We start from the raw sequence: 22,525 nt of genomic DNA on the forward strand, positions 1-22,525 counted from the left end.
AAAAAATCAAATAAATAATTCAGTCGAACAGGTAGCAGTTAATACTAAGAAAAGCATGACGCAAAGACTAAAAGGAAAATCCTTTTTTATTTCTTTAATTTATGTGTTTATGTTTTATTCTATAGGTTTTTATGAGAATGTTTTTTCCCTAAATAAATTTTAATAATAAGCTAATTAAAATTAAAAAAACAAGAATAAATGAATGTTTTCATTTAAATATCGGTAATAACTAAAATACTTCCAAATTATTTATGTAGTATTATTATGTATAATATATTATGTAAAATTAGTATGTATAATATAATATGTAGTATTCTAAAGAAATATCAAAATGTACAATGTTTAAAAATAGCATTTATGTAAGTCTAAGAATGGTGTTAAAAATTACAATTATACTGAAAGAAAATTGCCACCAAACCCTATGTTAAATAAGTGTTTTGAAAGCATTCATTTATTCTTTTAATGCTATCTTTTGTGATAAAATTATTTCATTATGAATAAAATTTATTGAGTTGACAGTATTTTGAAATGTCATGCAAACGAAGTAAAAGTATTTCCTGTTTCTGAGCAGACGATCTGTGAAAAAATTTAAATTTTGATATACCAACAAATAAGTGAAAAGACTTATCAAATTAATAATGTTGTCAACAATACTTCATTCATAGAGGACTTCAACTTTCAGTTATGCTTCAATTTTTATAACGTTTTGTAGGTATTGGCCAGATTTGGTTTAACAAGATTTCTTCGGAGACAGACAGTATATTTTCTAAAACGAAATCCAGGTAACTCACGTCGCTTCATAAACGTTTAAAAACGGTTGTTAACTTTGTGACAACCATTTAAAAACGTTTAAAAGCTACGTGAACTACTTAAAAAATGAGGATTACTTGGCTATGTTTCCTGAATGATACTGTCACATGCATGCCTGAGGATGTGTGTACTACCGCAAGCACAATCGCTGCAAATGTTTTGTTGATACATATCATTAAACCATAAAAGCCTTTAAATTTGTCTAGTTATATGCATCAGCTTTAGCTTTAGATAACACCATTGTGAGTAAGGTTTGGACACTTACTCAAGGTCAATGCATTACGAAGTCTCAATAGACGCTCCGACGTCATTGCGGCTACACTGTAAAAAAAATCCGTAAAATTTACAGAAAAAAACTGTCAGCCAGGACGCCAGTTTTCTTCCGTTTATTTTACAGAAATCTTCCGTATTTTTATTATTTATTCAAGCTGATTTATTATTTTATGAAGGTTAAAAACTGATACTATACTTTCATAAATCCATTTTAATATTTACTATACTACTACGAAATACATGTATACAAAGGTAAATTTCCGAATATGCCTCTGTAACAGATGACAAAAAAACATAATAATAAAATATTGATTAGGATGCAATGAAATGGAAGTTGCAAACGATTTAAGACTTACTCGCTTTAAATAAATATAAGATCAAAAACTCGAGCACGAGAACCAAAATCCAAATACGCGCTCGAAATTTCGAAGATTCGAAGAAAAACAAAGTATAACCGGATACAGATTCAAAAAAACAGAGAAATCCTGTATTTTATTACAAACAGTTTTTTTTCTGTAAAAAATACGGATAACTTCTTCAAAATTTACAGTTTTTTTTTACAGTGTACATAACCTGGTAAGCATACAACAGGCATTTATTAACACGAGTGTATTTGCGACTAATACTTATTTTCATTTAAAAAATAGTGTTTTAAAAGTTTTTCTTTTAGCAAAGAACTTAATACTGAATGAAATATTAGTTTACCATGAATTTCATCCTATTTTTTAATCTTTTTTTCTCAGATTTTAATTGTATGCGGTCTCTATTTGAAAATTAAATGAAATTAATTCAGTGCTTTCCTCACAAATATAAATTTGTACAAAACTTCAGTACATTCAAAATGCATACAGATGCCATATAGGTTCCAATATAAAAGACAATTCTTTAACTCTATTATGCTATTCACTAGCATTGTACGCCGAGGCTAGATATCAGCATAATTAAACGGACTGCTGCTAAACCGTAAGATTTATTTTCCAAACGAATCTTAATAATCAGCTTTATTGTCACGTTTATCAGACTATCTAAGTTAATTTGATGCTAAAAGGAATTTCTTGAAAACGGAATTTGTTAAAACATTCACAACAAATTAGCACAATGTCACTGTTAATAATTTATGTTTCCCTTACATTAATGAGAAACATAATATTTTAAAATGCAAAAAAGCAGAAAGAGCCTGTTTTTCTCACTGTGGAGATACGGCTGTCAATGTTTATTACTTATATAATTACAGTTTTTTTCTTTTTCTTCTTTTCCTTGAACTTTCAATTCTTCGTTTCGACACTACTTGCGTTTTATTGAATAACAAACATACAGTTCGACTTACAAATGTGCCTCTATCCTATTTTATACTCTCTGTTCACCTCCTGAATATCTGGTAATTATACTTCGATTATTTTTATACTTTTTTGAAAAAGTAGCGAAGAGAGAAATACTTATAAAGTGTCATGTAATGCTTTGACCTGAGTAATCAGGATTAAATGACATAGCTTAATGCATTGGATTATAATAAAGGTAAATTATGTTTCATATTTTGTTTTCAAATGCACAGCTAATACAGTTCTCCTTCAGAATTGTTGGCATTCGTCTCTGGATGTATCCATTTCAAAACTGATTGAAAACAAGAAATACGCTGATTGCCATAACCACGCGTTGAAGGAATAAGTTTTTTCCGTGAAGAATAAGAGTTAATGAGAAATAAATTGCAACTGAAAACTCGCCACAAACTGCCAGTTAATGCGCCAACTGTGAAAGTCTTGATTTGACAATCGCGTTTACTCCCCATTTCCTGCTATGTTTTTTACTCTTCCTCGAGTGCCAATATTGCTGAGCTGGACTATATCTCAATGAATATTATGAAAACAAACGTTTGGAGATCTAAATTTATTTCGATTTCTACCTGATTACGTGGTTTTGAACTTAATAAGATCTTCAAACTCTTATTTTCGCCATTTTTTATTCTATGATTCGAACTTTGGTCCTTAAAAATCAACTGATTTGAGTTTGTCAAAATTGTTCTTTTTGCCTAACAATCATCATCCAATCTGTTTTGTAAGAAACAAAACAAAATCATATTTCAATGATCAAGGGGAAAAAACTATTACTTTCTCTTCAACAAACAGGATTTTGTTCCATTTTCAATGTATTGAAAGCAGTGTCATTTAATCCGTCACATGTTTCATTTTCCTGTGAAAACGCTCGAAACGTAGCGGTTAAAATTAATGAGTAGTCGAACATAAATTAACAAATGCTCAAAGTTCAGATGACTAACCCCTGAACAAAGGCGGGAAACTCCCCTTTTTTGATTTTTTTTTTTTTTTTTAATGTGACAAATGCACTAAATTTAATGAAGTTGTTCAGATGACTAACCGCTGAACAAAAGCGAGAAACTCTCATTCTTCGATTTTTTTTTTCAATTTTACAAATGCACTAAATTTAATGCGTTGTTCTTATTTCAATTACGAAACATCTGTTATCAGTCAAATGAAGGTAAAAAAGAAAATTTTATGTGAAATGTTTAAAAAACTATTTAAAAATTTCATTCTATGTACTATTCTATGTACTAACTCTGATGAGATCTCATATGAACTCAAATTATTTTAAGATATTTTCTTCTTTTTCGAAATTTTAATTTTACTACATCGATAATTATGAAGAGTATTTTGTGCGAATGATATGTGCTTAGAATTATAGTGCAGAGCTGAAAGATTTCCTACTGTGACTAAATTTTTTCAATAACTGAAACTCATTCCATTAGAACTCGGGTGATTTAGTAAGACAGAATGCACAACAACTACTGAAACAAGCAACAAGTTTTGTTAGAGTGATAGTTGAATTTAGAATATATATTTTAAAAGAAACTATACAGATTTCATGATGAAAGTATTTAGTATGCTTTTATAATTCTACAAAATCCAACTGGAATTGAAACTAAAATTCGATTTCTTTTCATTGTATTCTAAATCATTATACATTTCAAAACCGCGGGCTATTTTTATTCTTTGTTCATATTTATCACTCTCTGTTTGATTTCACTGAAATATAGACTGCAAACGGAATTGCTTGAATTTTTAGAGAAATGTTAATCAACTGTTTAATTTCCTTTGTTTATCTGTGTTTCGAGCGGTTTTCACCTCATATTTGTGAACCACATGTGTTCTTAGCACACCAGCGCTATTTTTGCTACATATCGAATTACGTGTGTGCGTGCAATACGCATTCATATTTGTACATAAGCAATAAAAGCATTTCGTGAGCTTCTGGTGCTTTGCCGAATATTATGTACTTGCTTTACATATTTTATGTGCTTTGTTTTAAATGTGGAGTAAAAATTATATGCTGTGAAAAAATGCTTGCCTCTTTTTCCTGACTCTATTGAAATTTCTCTATCACGCAACAAAGGTCAAGTGAAAGGTCTTATGAATGAGCCTTTAAGAGCGAAAGTGGTGCAAATAAGTTTTGTTTATTATTAGTATTTTCTCCATCAGAAAATAGTTTTAACTACTTCATGCAAAAGTAGTTTCGTGTCATTCTAAGTTCAACCATTTGCCAGTATAGCTTGACCATGGAGAGATGGCGGATGAACTGGAAGCGGAAACGGACTACTTCATTTTGTAATTTGTAGAAGTATCGCAATCGTGCTAGCAGAAAAACCTTTAATGTCTTTACTGTTTGCGCGTTGTCTGCTAGTTTGATCTTGCTGATTCTATCTATTACAATATGATTAGTTCGTTTTCGCTTACAGTTCACTCGCTATATCTCAGTCATGCTTTCGAGATCAATAGTAAAACAAAACAACTATGCAAAGTTTTTGTGTAGTGTTGTAGTGTTTTGTGCAAAAGTGCCTGATAAGCACTTCAATTACTCCAAGTCTTGTTTTATTTTCTTTCGACACTTTTGCTCTCAGTGACTCATGTTATTATTTACAAGTTGAAGAGAAAGAGAGGTCTGCGGTAGAATAAGGAAAATAAATGATGAATGTAAAATTAAGGAATAAACAAGTCGAAGGTTAAGTATTAAGAACGAGAATTTAATCGTGCGCTAAAGATCGTTTCCTTAAGGAAACAGTGAACTTATTGACATTTGTTTTTTCAAAAATTTAGCTACATTGATGATACTTTCCTAAAAAAAACTTTGTTAGATATTATGTTGATAAATGACAAAAAATAAATAAATAAACATTTTGACATGTTGAGAGAAATTTAGCAATTTTAGAAAAAAATCATTAATAAATATTAATAAAACTTCGTACGCTTTATTCAGCAAAATATTGAGCAAATGTTCTTAAAATAGTTTGTTTTCCTACATCTACATTTGATGTTCGACAAAATGTTAAGGAAAAAGAATTTTTTTTTTACATCAGGCATAAAAATAAGGACAAATTTTAACGTTTTTATTTTTTGAAAGAAATTGCCGAAACGGGTTAATTTCAAGTTTTTATCAACGATAACATGGCTTCATCTCAAGGTTTCAAAAATCTGTTTCCAACAGTTTATAGATGAACAATGGGGTATACAGAAAAAAAGTTTTAACTTCGTAAGTAAACTATATTGCAGTATGGCGAGTTTCCAAGTTTTATTACGCAGTAAATTATTCGTTCCGAGAAAAACTCAGAAAAGAAACAGTCATAGTCAAAATTATTCATAAGCTAACATAAAACAAATATTACAAAATATTGTTAAGGCTTGACATAAGCAAAAATAATTTTAAAAAACAAACAAAACTGTTCAGCTTCGAGTATCACAGCTCCAGGTCATAGCTGTTTTGACAAAACAGCTGTTCTCAAAATGTAAACAAAGGGGAGGGGCTCTGAAGGTGAGCATGCAAAAATTAACAATATCCAGAAAAAAGGTCGAATCGAAAAAATTATTTTTATACTGAAGCAAGCTCTTTTCAGAACACGAAAAGAATTCCAAGAAGCAGAGAATAAATATTTTGAAATATTTTCACCGTTTTTTAAAGTCTACTTCAGGAAATCCGAAGATGCAAAAGTAATCAAAAACATTCTTCCGAACAATATGAACATTCAACGTCAGCAAAGCACTTATCTTGCAAAATATTCTACAAGGAGATTGAAATCTGCAGCAAAGCTTCTTCTGTAGTGCAAAGCGTTTATCAAGCATTTTAAAGAGGTGTGATGGTGGCAAGAAAATGCAATATTTATACCAAAAACATCAAAAGGTATCCACAAATTTGGCCACTACTATTACTTACGTTTCACGAAAACTGTTTTATCAAGATAATTCTGATACTGTGTGGAAAAACACAAATTAACTTTATTTTCAATATGAAAATAGCTCCTAAAATATAGAATTCTTTCTCTATGTCAAGAATTTATATGTTTTGCTTTTTTCTATCTAACAAAACTGGCTTTCTGGATAAGAGAAAAGTAAAAAGAAAAAAACCGTTTCTGAGCTTTCAAAGTGTCAGATTTTTTGAAACGTAAAGAGAATAAAAGTTTCCAACTGCCACATTTAGGAATGAAAAATATTGGGTTTACTTTCAACTGTTTCAAAATTTCCTTATATTTATGGGAAGAGTTTTTTTTTTCCTGCGCAATGAATGGTTTTAACGTATATAAGCAATAGAAAAACTAAAATCCCTCCTTTCAATACATTTAACTCAAGTACTTTTATGCACATTTATATGCTGGACTATAAAAAAAGAAGAAGAAACATAATTTTAATACTTTGAATTTCTTTCTGGCAAATTGCAATATTTGTAATCAAGGCAAGGCCAAGTTCTAATATTTTTACGTTTGCATCCGAGAGATTCGCCAAAACCCTCACACTTTCCAAACACATTTTTTTTCTTTACTAATAATAAAGCAGAAAGTCTCTCTGTCCGGAGGATGTCTGTAGGATGTCTGTAGGATGTCTGTAGGATGTCCGTAGGATGTCTGTGACGCGCATAGCGCTTAAACCGTTCGGCCGATTTTCATGAAATTTGGCACAAAGTTAGTATGTAGCATGGGGGTGTGCACCTCGAAGCGATTTTTCGAAAATTCGATGTGGTTCTTTTTTTATTCCAATTTAAAGAAAAAAAGTATCATAAATTACGAAATTATCGTAACGTGGAACCGTAACATGGGCACAAGCCAATTGGCGAGATACGAAATTATCATAACGTGGAACCGTAATGTCGGTACAAGCCAACTGGCGAGAAAATTCACTATACATTATTTGTAAATATACAGGCGAACCAAAAGACCTTTTGATTTTTCTATTGCGGGCGAAGCCGTGCGGGTGCCACTAGTTTGAAATAAAAATGCTGAAAAAGATCTGAAAAAAATTATGCTTACTCTGTGTTAAGAACTTACTAAGAGAAAAATAGAGGGAACTCACTTTAACTTGGTTACACCTTTAAAAGAGGGTCTCAAATTTTCATAGGGCAAGAGACTGACAAGCAGCAACAGGAGATTTACAAAATGAATTTCTTTATGGTTTATCTAAAAGGTAACTATAGTAATAAAGAAATAACTGAAGCCAAAATCAAAAAGTATGGTTATTAAATGACAAATCAAAATTTATGTAAAACCTTCCTTAACGGTCACCCCCAATTTCTCCGAGTACAAGTCCCACATAAATTTTTCCATAGTAATATTCACTCTGAATAGCTTACACTCTGAATAACGGACATTCATTTCAATGAACAAAAAAAATTGATTGCTATATTAATCATCACCTTAAGTTAGCCATAACTTATGATAAAATTTACAAAGAGAAAAGTTACTTTCTCAATACCTGCGAATTGCTTTATAGTTCAGGAAATACAAACATAAAACAAAAAGGGAATCAGCAATATTAATAACATATGTTTCATTTTTAATTTAAAGCAACTACGAAATTTATAGCAACTTCACTAACCTATTCGAGCAACATTTAGATAAACAAATATCTAACAAATAAATCTCTTTTGGAACAATTCGTCTGAACAGCAACAACAAAAAATTAAATAAATAGAATTATTCCACTGATACATTTTTTATTTATCGTTTGCCAAATTTAACTTTATTTTTTTCAATCAATCTTATTTTCCATTTAATGTATTGGATACATTCTTCTATTCAACGGGATGCATTAGCAGTGCTTGAGAAATAATGCTAGGAGATGGATTTCTTTTACGACTGGAGTATGAGACATTTTTAGGACAGGAGTATGACATTTTCCATACAATTTCCCTGTTACGTAGGCCCAGGATTATATTTAAGGTAAATAATGTTATTTTTCTATTCTAACTTTTTAGTTCAACCACACACTACGAGTAGAGTTAAAATTTTTCGTTTGTTTAAAACAGAAATAAATTGTCCATGAGAATGACATCGAAAATATTTCATTCCCTATTATTGAACTTCGGAATCCAACAAAATGGTGATAATAAACGGTTTTATAGTACAGCAGATTGAAAATTCCCTTTTTTATCTATAATGATTGAACTTACTCCTGGGACAGGGAGAATGACATGAAAACCTGGGGACAAAGTTTAAAACGATGTACCTTGATGATTCAAATAATTTAAATTGTTTAAAGAATGCTATTTTACAACTTTAAGTATGCTTAATTTTGTACTACAAATTGAATTTGTGGAATGTTGATATAAAATTTTTAAATACTTTTTGTTCATCTAAAAGACGGATGGGGACACGCCAAAAGTGTGACTTTCTGGTTATTTAAAAAAAATTTGTAGAAAAAACTAAATGAATTATTGTTTAAATAAGAGTTGAACAGCATCAGATTAGTTATTACTAACTATAAAAAAAATGAAAACACTTTCTGAGTTAAACACTTTTTGTGTTAGGCTACTGGGACATAATATTGTTAGGATTTTGGAGAATCACCCATACATTTTAGTCTTTCTTTTCAGATTTTTATTCATACTAAACATCATACAAAGGGAGCGCTCAAAAACCGTTATATGATAACAGTTTAACTAGGACACATAGAGCAATAATCATAAAATAAGTTATGTACGCAGTCAGAAATGTGCGCAATATTAAGTAAAATACACTGTTCAAAAAAGTAATATTTAAAAAGTAAAAACCAATATTTTGTAAAGGAGACAAAACAAAAATGAAAAACATATTCTAAATAGACTACATTAAAGATCCTTAGTTTAGGAAATAAGTTGAATATGTTTTAAAGAGCAATTATGCATAATTACTTCAGCAAAGCGTTTAAAGTTAAATAAAAATAATAATAGCGTACAAAGAAAATCGAATGAAATTTACAAAGAAAAGAAAATTATTGAGCTAACATCTGTCATATCCAACCGCATGTAAGAAATGAAATTAAATAAAAAAAGTAATAACTTACAAACATTCTATTCGAAAGAAATTGCTTAAAAACAGCAAACGTTTTAAAAGGACCAATAAGGTGAAATTCGTAGTATGCAAATTCTTAAAAGTGGAACGGAAAAAAAGGGATCAATAAAAATCTACTACATTTTTGTATTTGAAAACAAAGGCTATAAAATAAAATTCCAGAGACTAAATGTTATTGGTCATATTGCCAACAGATCACGTGGCGACTCACGTGGTAAAAACAACATCATTAGGTTTTAGGATAAATGAACAAAAGTATCTCATCGTATGCATAAAATATATTAGAATTGTATGAAAACATGTTCACTTCTTTTTTTTTTTACATTAATTTACATCCCTGAAATTCAAGTTCACGGAGGTGAGAAGTCAGAATAAACATACTAAGTTTTTGAAGCAAAATCTATCTTTTTCTTTTTCGGTAAATGTCTCACAACTTCAATTATGGCTGAAAGTAAACAAGAGGGATCCTTTGTATCATGAAAAATAAAATTTGATGTCATTACTGCCACCTATTAATGAGGAATGGCATTTTGTGTTAGGTAACGGAGGTGAGAATCAATTGTGTGACATGACTTTTTATCCTACTAAAACGAACTAAAACACAATATTAAAAAAAATAAAATACTTAAACAATTAGTATTAGAGGCACTTGTGAAAGGAATAATCAATAAATAAATATATACTTTTAATTAAATAAGCTATTAAGCAAAATAAACAGTCACACAAGGTGTGTGACATGCCACGAAGGTGAGAATTCACACATGTTGTGAACCAAAAATATACTAAAATAAAAGTTATTATTAAAAAAATGTTGGCAGGTTTAAATAGATATATTTTTGGTGAAATTAAAAATCATTGTTAAATAAACTGTTCCTTAAAGTTTTTACTGTAAAAGGTGTGTGACAGAAAAGCTACAGTTTTTTAAGAATGACCCTTTAGAGAGTGACATCGACGCGTCTATTGGACAGCTTGAAGAAAGGAAACTTGACACTCATAACAAGCAACTCTTTTTAAAAGAGAAAACTAATATTCCTATCAACCAACTTAAACTAAGCATATTCATTTCCATTTTATAACCTTAAAAAATAAAGCTTATGATTTCTATCAAAGAGCGCTTTGGGAACTTGAGATTCCTATCAAAGTGTTCTGTATTGGCACTGCATTGATCACGAGTCTCTTCATAACATGCTTCTTCAAAGCACTATCTGCTAGAACTTGATCCTAATTTCAGCCCTCGTGACTTCCAGAAACTGGCCTTATGTAAGGAGTGACGTTATAACTGTTTTATGCTACAAATAAGCATATAAATAGTATAATTCTCTGTAAAATATAATACGTTAAAAAACACCAGTTTATCTTTTCAACTTTTAATTATGTTGAACTAATCAAAACTAATGAAATCAATAAATAAGAAATATTTTTTATTTTTCATTTGGAATTAAGTTGTACGTAAATAAGCTAAATTAAAGTGCTAATGTACAAATTACTTTACTCAAAATAATCCATAATACAAGACTGCCACATTTTCCCCATTTTTCTACAGCATTTTCCAAGTTTCATATTTTCTGAAGACAAGTTTATAACTCTCTCATATCAGTTAGAAAAAATGTCGTTGATTGTTTGTGCTTGTGTCAACACTTCAGTATCACTCTTATACAACATTCTTTGCACGTATACTACGCTAGCAGAAAAAATAACCATTCTCTGATAAAAGATCGCAAACCACTGAAAATTCTTTAAATTGAATCTCTGGCATTGAAATCTTATAAAAGAAAATCTGACAAAGTGTCCTTATAAAAGTAAGCAATTACGTTATGTAAGGCTTAATCGAAAATCTGATGATTCATAACTTATAATTTCAGTTAAATGAACTGAGAATAAAAAAAGGGGTATACGCAAGGTGACCTTGTATCGAGGTCTGACTGTATTTGAGCCTGGGACTAAAAAAATTTCTCTGTTTTACAGTTTTGAATATACATTCCTTTTTCGGATACATTCTATCAGTGTTGATTATACTAAAAGAAGGTAATACATCATTTTTGTACATCGATTAGAGTATAATAAAACATTCAACAATCATCATTTTACTCACAATGGTTCAGTACGTCACTTTTGCTTTTTATATAATTAAAAATGTTTTTTTTTTATTTGTAACTATATTGCTACTGCTTAACATGCTCAGATTGTAGCAACGAAGAAAACATTTTTTCCCTGAAAAATGTATCTATTAGACCTATATTAATGGCAAATTCATCACCTCCGTTACAGAACTTATCAATGTTATTATTTCTGAGGTGAAAATAAATGATGGAGGAGAAATACATCAATAATAGGCATTCTACAAAAATTTTAAATTGCCAGTATATACTCAAATTTACTAAATACTATTTTTAACATACATTTGAAACTATTTATTAAGCCGTACTTTAATTAAAAGAACTTAATATTATATTTCCACTCATCATTAAAATAGGTGAGTGATTGTTTGCGCTATTAACAAAATTACTACTTTGATATTAATTTGGCCTCGATTTTTAAATATTAAAAGTTTTTTTCTTTTTTTTTATTTTATGAACAAGGCATTTTTTTTATTTATGATTAAAATAATTGGAACTTAGTTGGGCCATTGTTTATGGTTACTTCTAGTAGGTAACACTTTCATGTAAGAACGAAAAAAAAAAGAAAAAAAAGGTTTCGAAATTGAAAAATATTTGAGTTTAAAAGTTAGGTTTTCTGTAGAATGACCCTTTAAAGTGTAGTTCGATAGCAGTGGCAACTTTTCTCTCGTAAAAGACCTCTTCTACTGCAGTATGAAGTTTTTTTAAGTTGTTCAATAGATGTAACAATGTTTCTCTATTATAAGAGTTGTTTGATAAGAGGGTCAAGTTTTTTCTCTGCTAAAGTTGTTGGAGAGAAGAGTCGATTTTTTTCAGTTAAAAGTGTTGTTTGGCAGGAGTTTTAAAACTTTCTCTTTAAATTGATATGCATTTCAGAAAAAAACAGCCATTGAAAAGCACCTTGCAACCAATTGCAAGAAAATACCAAATAATTTGCTGTGGCATCTAGGTACTGAAGTTTTACTCCTATTTAGATTGTCAGTCCGGAATAGTCGTAACAATAGCCATTCACTTTCAACATTCATCCTAGTGTCAGTTTAGTATTTATCCTCATATGACGATATTTAACTTTCCTGCACATTTTTTACTTTCTCATTTCTTCCATAGGTAAATACAGCGAATTTGTTTTTGATACGTGTATCAAAAACTAAGTCGCAGTATTTTGGTCATCTCAATATAAATTATTTCCTTGGATGACAATGCTCTAAGCAATCTTTAAGTGGTGACGGTATCAGAATCCATTGCAATCATAATGAGATCAGAGCAGATAGACGTATCCAGGTCCTCATCATTTTCAATTAAATTACTTCCCTTTTTGTGCACGAATGAGAAGTGGTTGTTCAAAATTCTTAGCTGATTTTACTCATTTTGACTGAACACTGTTTTGGCTGAAGCGCAATCTTATGGTTGGAAATAACTGAATAAATTATGAAAAAAGTACACAAGTCTACTATTTCACATAATTTCACATGTTTTATAACCTCACTCCCCAGACCATATTAATCATTGAGCCCGTTTACATTGAACAAAAAGGCATCTCACTAATGGTATTTTAAAACCGCGATTAGAACCTGTTTTGAGGGGAAATCGATCAATGCAGGTGAAACTTTTCACCAACTCCTTATAAGGCAGAAAGCCAGTTATTTCGAAGGTGGTATTCATCAGCTGCAAGTAGTTAAACATAATTTTCGAAATTCCTTACTCTCTATATTAAGCCAACTATTTATATTACTGTTCCAAAGAATCTCATTTTGGCTTTTTTCGAATCATTCGGTTCTTTTAGGTTGGCAAAAAAATAATTAAACTCAGCTGTAAATATTTGTGATTGGTCATCACCTGCAGCTCTTAATTTCCAACAGCGGATTTTCAAAATGCCAGAAATCAGTTCCTGTCTCTATGCTTGTAAATATGTAAAACCCCGTGGATTGTAATTCAAAGGATTTGTTTTACAATCACCTACTACTTTATTTAACTATGTCACATCCATTGATCATTCAGTTGGCCCAATTTAACTTTGCCCATGTCAGTATCTTCTTCATTCTTCAACATTTTTAAAATTCCTGATTAGACTACACTGGTGTGCAAAAATTAAGGACGAAGTCAAAAAATTAGCATATCAGCTGAACGAAGAGGCAGAGCCGACAGAAAGACCAATCAGGAGATTAAGTAAGGTAATGTACGATAGCACATGCGCAGATATGCAGGCAGACGTAATGGGGGAGTGTTTGAGTAGTATAAAGCACGTTGTCAGTGTAAGATCAGTATTTCTGGCAAAGAGATTGCACGCCGTATAGCAGTTAAAATCACACCGAGTTGCTGCATCAGCGAGAAATGGCGAATAATCAATCTGTTAGACGACATCTGGATGCTTTTACCCGAGGTCGAATCATTGGGAAGTTGGAGGAAGGCCGCAGTATGACAAGTGTGGCTGCAGAGTTCGGAATTGCTCACAGCATCGTTTCACGACTTTGGAGACAATTTCAAACTACAGGAACAGCTATCCGGGGGTTCAATAGTGGTCGTCCACGAGGAACCCCACCCGCAGATGATATATTGTCTTACAGGCCAGAAGGAACAGGCGGCAGACAGCGGGAGAAATCGCTAGACACACGACACAGGCGACTGGACGACCGATATCGCGTTTTACCGTGGCCAGAAGACTGCACGGTGGTGGTCTGTTTGCACGACGCCCTATACGGTGTGCACCTCTAACGCCTGTCCATCGGAGAAGGCGTTCTTTGTGGTGCCGGGAACACCGGAATTGGAGAGACAATGAATGGGGACGAGTACTCTTTACAGATGAGAGCAGATTCAGTCTGAGTAGCGATTCTCATTGCATACTCATCTGGAGAGAGCGGGGGAGCCGCAATCATCCCTCGAATATCATTGAAAGGGACAGGTATGGAGGTCGCGGTGTTCTCGTTTGGGGAGGCATCATGCTTGGTAGTCGTACAGACCTTCACATCTTCGACGCAGGTTCAGTCAACGGGACCCGTTATTGTAACGAGATTCTTCTTCCATATGTGCGTCTTTTTAGAGGCGCTATGGGTCCGCAGTTCCTTTTCATGGGCGACAATGCACCATGTCATCGCAAGAGAGTGAGGATATTGAACGTATGGATTGGCCGGCACGATCTCCGGATCTCAATCCCATCGAGCATGTATGGGATTATCTAGGCAAACGCTTGGCAGCTCGTACCTTACCACCAGTAACGATTCAGGAGCTTCGATTGGCGCTGCAAGACGAATGGGCAGCAATGCCTCAACAACTCATTGACACCCTCATTCTCAGCATGGGCAGACGCTGTGAAACCTGCCTAGCAGTCGGGGGAGATCATATCCCCTACTTAAGACCGGATGTTTCTTGCTGGACACCCATCACAGGGATGTTTCGGCATTCAGTAGCATTGCGCTCCATGCTACTTTTTCAATTAAGCTTATTTTTATCCCGCTGATTTCTCTTTTAGTAAGTGTTGCTTACATTACATATGTCCTTACGTATTGGAGATCTTACGGCATTAAATGTGTTGATTTAGAAAGCTTTTGTACAAAGTTATATTGAAAAAACCGTCTCGTCCTTAATTTTTGCACACCAATAACTTCCTCATTACACGTTAAAAATCAACTAAGCTTAACATTTCGGCTGAATAATAAGTGACGGAAAGTTAACTTATCTAGATCAGATGAATTAACATAGAAGTAACTAAAATTAGAAAGAAAAAAAAACGATTGAGTCGCAACTGTAGAAACAAGAGGGAAAATTTAAAATCCTTTTAAAAGCCTTATACTATTAAAAATCAATTTCAATTATTTTATTTGTTAACAAATAGAAACTGGCAACAGATACAAATTTTAAATCATTGCATTTTATTTCCTTGTCAACCAATAATGAATTCGGTGATCAATCGCGTGAATAAAAGCTTAACCGTTATTAAAATTTGCTTTTAAAATACGTTATAATTCGAATTCTATGTAACATGTAAGTTCCAAACACATTCTATTAAACGCGGGAAAAACTTCTCTTTATTTCGGTATTAAATTTTAATTTTTTTAAATATGCTTTCACTGCAAAAATCACGAAAAACCTTTTAGCGGTTTCTTTCGTTAAATGTCTTCGTTAATTAATGTCATCTAAAGATGCAACCTAGCTAAGAACACTCTCGAGCAACTTTCCTTTCGAACAAAAAAAGTTTTCAAAATCGGTCCATCGTTTAGGCGCTAGAGTGCTACAGACAGACACACAGATACACAAATACACAGACACGTCAAACTTATAACCCCCTTCCTTTGTGTGTCGGGGATTAGAAAGGGCTCGTAATGCGCTACAGTTTTCGAAAAAAAATTACAAAAAAAAAAGGAAAAATAACTTGCAAAACGCTCAGACAAGTCTTCGTTTTCACAATGTACAGCAAAAACAATGAAATAATCTTTTTATTTTACATTTTGTTCTGTTAATAGATGTACGTTAGTTCCGACTTTTTTTTTTTCTTTTTAAAATGCATCAAAAAATAAAATAAAAACTTAAGAAGTTGTACTTCCAAAACTTATTGTCAATAAGTTATTATTATTTTTTTTTTTGTATATAACATCAATTGTAATGTACTTAATGCTGTTTGTTTTGTTCATTCTCTTTTGTTACTAAAGAGAAGAAAGAAACTGCAAAACAGCGTATCTTCCCTGATTAGAACTCGGCTCTTAAACTTCTTACACAAGCAGAAACGTTCATTTTTATCGACGGCTTAAAGGAAATAATTAACCTTAAAAAAATAGAAAACAAATACTTCCTAGATAATTGCCAATCACAAGATTTTATAGCATGTCAGAGCTGTTTCTTAATTAAAATAGTGATTTCGTTTACACAAATAAGAATTGATGGCATATTTAAAGGTGGTCTTCCAATAAAGTAGACCAAACAAAATAAGAAGTGAAACATTCGTAAGAAAAACTGGCACTACTTGAAGTTCGTTCAGAAGTAAGCGAACCTACTCTCTGTATAATAACATTGAATTTCCCAATATGTTCCTGGAAGACGTGGGATACAATCCAAAACATTCTAAAAAACTAGAGAATTCTCAAATAATACTATTAAATGCTAAAAGCTCTAACGCAACAGCTTTTCGATGTATTTTATTCAATTAGTTTTGATATCTTGCTGTTTAAGTTTACTCTCTAAAGGACTAACACAAAATTACATTATATGCTACTTTTACGAACGATCTGTATTGAAGTGGGAAAAAAAAGACAGATGACAGCAAGATTTTTAAATAAATTAATTTAATAATATTTTTAGGTAAAATTTCAAAAGTTATTGAAAAATAAAATCTTAACCTTTAACACATCAAATTTGTCAATTTTTGTATACAAAGAAAACTGTAATTGCTTTGAAAAAATAGAAATTCCTAAAACAATTTATTTTTAAAAGGTCAACGGTTGATCAAAATAAAAGTTGTAAAATATGTAGTCTTTCTGGGATTTCGATAATAAATGTTGACCAATCAGACATTGTTGTGAATCAAATTTTTAATTTTTCTATATATATAAAAATAGAGTTTGGTAAATTTGTTCCCTAAGATCTCAGAAACTACCCGGCAGATTTGGCTGAAACTTTCACCGTTTGTTCAATTTGGTACTGGGAAGGTTTACAGATCAGTTCGAAAAAAATCCGATTGATAGTTCCCTTTTTACTCCAATTTTAGTCCCAATTTTCGCATAAATGCCCCAATATGGGGGTGGAAAAAAAAACGTGCACATATTAACATTATATGTCCATCGAAAGCGCCAATTTTTCTGCTGAAGATAGCATCTGTTCGAAGTTTCTAAGTTGTATAAAAAACGAGTTATGAGCTTTTTTGTGCCCTGTTCAAAGGCTTTCATCAACCCAAGTCATTATTTAGTGTGTCATCTCAACTCCCAAGAATTGTTGTATTGTTGAATATTTTTGCGTTTCGTCTGACTTTTTGAGGCTTTTCTCAAGTCAAATCTTAAAGTAACGTTTTTCCACAAGATTGGCTAAAAATAAATGGATTTGGCTGATCATTTTACTTTTGTTGTTGTTGTTGTTGCAAATCTCCGGTGTTTAGCAGCGCTAAACCAGGTCTATGAAATTCGTCACTCTCAAAAAATCCAACACCAACATTGGATCAGCCAAAAGATCCAATCTTGAAAGTCCCAGACAATTCAGTATATGTTCGGGGGTGGCCTGATGGTCGGCACACTTCACACAGGTTGGAAAAGTCTTTTTTCCATTGCAATAAGTCAATGATTTTAGGTGCCCACTAATGAGCCTAGTGATGGTCGTCTGATCTCGCCTACCACACTTGAGAGATAATGCACCTCCCGGGCACTTCGCCTGGTACCAATTATGGGTAGGAGGGACAGTCCAGGAGACTTTGCATCTCTTTTAGCCTTAGAAAATAGCTCCAAGTAAGTCAAAGAATCAGGTGTATATAATGGTTCACCAGTCCCTTTTTTAGCCAAGATATCGGCCATCTCGTTACCGTGTACATCAACGTGAGATGGAATCCTCTCAAGTCCTGCAGGCCACCTCAAAGTGGCGAGGGGGTGTTCCTGGGCGGAACGGGCGAAGTACGTCGGGAGAGTATTCTCCTGACAGGGCTACCCAAGGCGTGAAGGCCGTTCCAACATGCCCAGCTAAGGTCTGCAGGCATCGGAGCAAAGTCAGACTTCTACCTTTTGGTGCTCCTGTCATTTCTTTGACAACAGAAGCTGCTCCTATCCTCCAGCTCTGATTTTGTCGCTCTCTGAAACTCATTTTACTTTTAAACGGAACTTAAGTAATTAATGGTTTATTATTATTATTTATGCTGATTGGACACTTGCTCACTATATCCAACCAACTAGCAGAAATATCGCCAGAATTCTTTCAGAAAGATTTCAGTAGCTGATGCATTTGGCAGTTTTTTCCACTGTCGCTGTTTTTGAGCCCAAAGACTACGTAATAATGTTTCTCAGCTTTCACCATAAACAAAATATCGCCAATCAAAGATACTTAAAAAAAATACTGTGTAAAATAATTCAACAACTAAATTAGGCAAATCCATAAACCACACAAAAACTTCCATTAATTTTTCTTTTTGCACGATTTCAAACAATCGCCAAATTTTCTACTTGTTTTGGAAACATTTCGGAAGAAACCGTTTAGCGCTTTTTTTTTTTTTTTTTTTTTGACCAAAAGTATCTCAGCATCTGGCAACAATATTTCTATAATAAAAATTAGTAAGGAGGGGGAGTATTATCGAAAGTGTCCCAAAACGATTCTCGCAAATTTGGTAAGATTTTAAACCGCACCAAGTGTTCACAAAAATTCAAATTTCCCAAAATAACTAAAGCAAGAGTAAGGGAAACACGAGCGCCTACATTTTTTTAAACAGTTCGTACATCAATAGCCATACAGAGAAGGTTTTAGATTTAAAAAAAAAAAGTACTAACATATAAATCTTTTTAAACATGTAAAGTTTAATTTCATATTTCGGAAATTCTTCAAATTTGTATATGCTTAAATGTCGTGCTTTCATTTCTAATTGAATACTATTTTGTTCTTTATACTTATTGCTATTTTAGTTTAATGAGTAAGGAAGAAGCTCGATTTTTAATCACGTCAAAAAGGTTTGTTTTAAATTCTATCGCTTAAAACAGAAAACAATGGCAAGTAACGATTGTTTCTCATAATTATTGCTGACCCAGGCAACGCCGGGTATTTTTGCTAGTATGATATAAAAAAGGAATCATTAGACTGTAGCATAAAGTCGCTCATGAATTGAGAAAACATTTTTAATGGTCATGAACTTGCTTGCTCGCAGTAACAGCTTCGCAAAAGTAAAACTATTCTAAAAACTGCGGGTTGTATATTGCACCGTTTAGGGTGAAATGCTTGTATCACTAGCGTCACCCCCCTTAAGGGTGGCATTTTGATTTCTTGGTTACCCCAACCGCACTTCATTGCCAAAAATGGCACCCTTAAGAGCGTCAGGGGTAGCCAAACTGGCACTTTTAAAGGTGGAAAATAAATCCAAAATGGCACCCTCAAGGGTGTTATTGGGGGCTAAAACGGCACTCTTAAGGGGGCGCTACAAGCATTTACCATACTTGCCATATTTGATCCGCAATTTAAAGAGCGTAGGTTAACAATACTAAGAAATAGAAGTAGAGAGAAAAGAAAGAAATTATTTTCAAAGGATTCGATACAATAGTATAATTCAGGGGTTCTCAAACTGGGTGCCGCGGCACCCTGGGATGCCGCAAAGACAGGTGTCCAGGTTTTGGGACAATGGGGTCGCTTCCAAAATTTTAAAAGTATTTTTTTTTCTGAAAGAGCATGCTTAAAATCATAGGATCTGATCATTTTTTAACTAATTTATTTAAATTTAATATTAAAAAAAAATGCTTAAATCGGTGTGTTTTTATTGTATACACTCCTGTCGTGTGACATCACAAATGATGAAATGCCATTCAATGTTGCCATTCACAGAACAAAATAATTAATTCGCATCTTTACTCACGTGTAGAGGCAACGATATGGTTGGTAGCAAGCGTAGAGCGCAATTTTAATTCACTGTTTGATTATCATAACGTGGAAACGTAGTAGAAAGATGCGCTAAATTGCATCATTTGTGACGTCATAAAGACCTCGCTCTGTTTGAAAAATCGGACATTTTAAAAAATTAATTTAAAAAAACTGCTGGGAAAATTAAAGTATTTTCTGGGTCTATATATTTTTTTTTGCTCATTCAATCCATTTCAATGACTAAAAGTAGTACTTTTGACTGAAGGAAACCACCCCATTCCCTCCAGGGGTAGGAAGGCTTGTTAAACGACCAATACAGCAACAACGTTGACTTTACTGGAGAAAGCAAATGTACAAGTTTTACGTCCCAAATGTTCGTTATGTGATCCTTCCCAAAACTAATTATTCTGTCTCTTGCTGCACCATATTACGACCATGGTCGTTCATTTTCCAACAAGATGGGGGCATCCCACATTATCTGACCGACGTTCCCCATTTCTTCAACAACGAGCTTCCTAGTTTTCAGATTAAACGAAGTTCTAACTACGACAATCTCCTTCTTCCGTAGCCACTGTGCTCACCGGACCTAACCCCAAGTGATTTTTTATGGTGTTACAGCAAAGATCGTGAGTTTGTGCCTCATAGGCCACGTGACTTGTAAGACTTACTCAATTAGATCCCAATCACATTTTCTAAGTTTAATCGTGCCATGTTGCAGCGACTGAAAAAGTAATTAGACTTTAGACTTCATTTCAGCCGCAATAATAATGGTTCAGATATCGAACATTTCGGAAACCAAAATTTGTTCAGTTTCATTCTCCAATATAGTCAGTTTTATTGTTGTCTTGGTAATATATTTGCTTCAATAAGGCTTTCAAGCACCGGAGGAAATTTTGATATGTATAAGTATATGTACATTATAGTGATAGACTAGGGTGTGGTGAAGAAATCCTAACTCTTTAAAGGGTGCCGCGAGTTGGAAAAATTTGGGAACCTCTGGTATAATGAATGATGGAAATCCTTAATTTCACTACGCATAAAGCTCTTACAAATATTTTGCTAAATATTTCATTGCATATTTTCTGGTGACAGAATTTGAGTTATTATTTTCATTTCCTTTGACAAACACTAATAACATACTATTTTCAATTCATAAGTTTTCATGCGCTAACTATTATAATAAATGCAGTTTCATATTAACTTTTCTAATTACTTCTTGCATGAAATAACAATTCTGTGTAGTCATTTAGGGTAAGAAATATACTTCTATTTAAGGTTCTTCCGACATGTTAAGTTTATTTAACAGCAGAATAACTTAAGCGTTAAAGACTATAAAATTTCTGAAGCCGAGGAGAAAAGTTCTGTGTTTGGCTGAGCAAAAGCTCCGCTGTTAGTCTAAATTTATGATGACAGCTTTTGAAATACCAAGGCGAGGTTGGACAGTTAATTCCCTTGTCTGGGCAAATTGGCTCAAATTACCTTTTAGAATGCTCTCTTTCGCTAACTAAATAATAAAGGAACGTAAATGAAATATAAAAAACATAATAATAAAGTGAAATCCAAAGTTATAAAATGTCTGATCGAAAGATGAGACAAGCCGTAAACGTTGGTATTCTATTTGAGATAAGTATTATTTAACACATTAGAAGTTTTATTCCTTTTCAGTTTGATAGTTCGAAAAATAAAATTATTAAACAAGATAGGCTTTCGTTTTTAATAAGATCTTTACAACCATATTCATTTAATATGGATGACATTGTTTAAAAGAACATTTTTTTTTCATTTGTCTGACCATTTTCCAGGCTTGCAGATAGGATAAATTGCGAATGTCTGGCAATTTTAAAAGCGTAATTAGTGAAATTGGCGAGCTTTATTTACTCAACCATCCAAAGACACACTATAAATATATAAGTACTAGAAAAACGCCCGTCATGGTATGACTGGGGAAAATTTGCTTCTACGTATATTTGAACGCAGCGATTGCCTGTTTGGTGATATTTTGGTAGTTTAAGTAAAATTTGCCAGGTTAACCCTAATTCCAGTGGATTAAACATTAACTCCAGTCGCATAGCGGTTATTGTTGACTAATTTTTATGTTTTTTCATTCTCCTAAAATGAGTTTTACCAGAAAAACAGTAAAGTCACCGGATCGAATTCAGCATTGTCACGATAAAGCATTTCCCTGCATGTTAAATATTACCAAAACATATTATCAAATCATCATGCCGTGGCGCGAGTTTCATTGTTGTAACACGCGGGTTACTTCCTCATCGGCTATTATTTATATGCAGATTAAGTTTGTTCCAAACGTAATCTTCTAATAGTATTTAAAAAATACTATTTTCCAGAAATAACGTCTTTGGAACATCCACTATACCATCCCTATGCACGTACTCGGTACGTCATTCAGTATATTATGAGACGCCATTAAGTAAATCACAAAATATTTTTTAAATAATTTATCATGACAATAGTTTCAAAG

The sequence above is a fragment of the Uloborus diversus genome, chromosome 4 (assembly GCF_026930045.1).
Source record: "Uloborus diversus isolate 005 chromosome 4, Udiv.v.3.1, whole genome shotgun sequence".
Lineage (NCBI taxonomy): Eukaryota > Metazoa > Arthropoda > Arachnida > Araneae > Uloboridae > Uloborus > Uloborus diversus.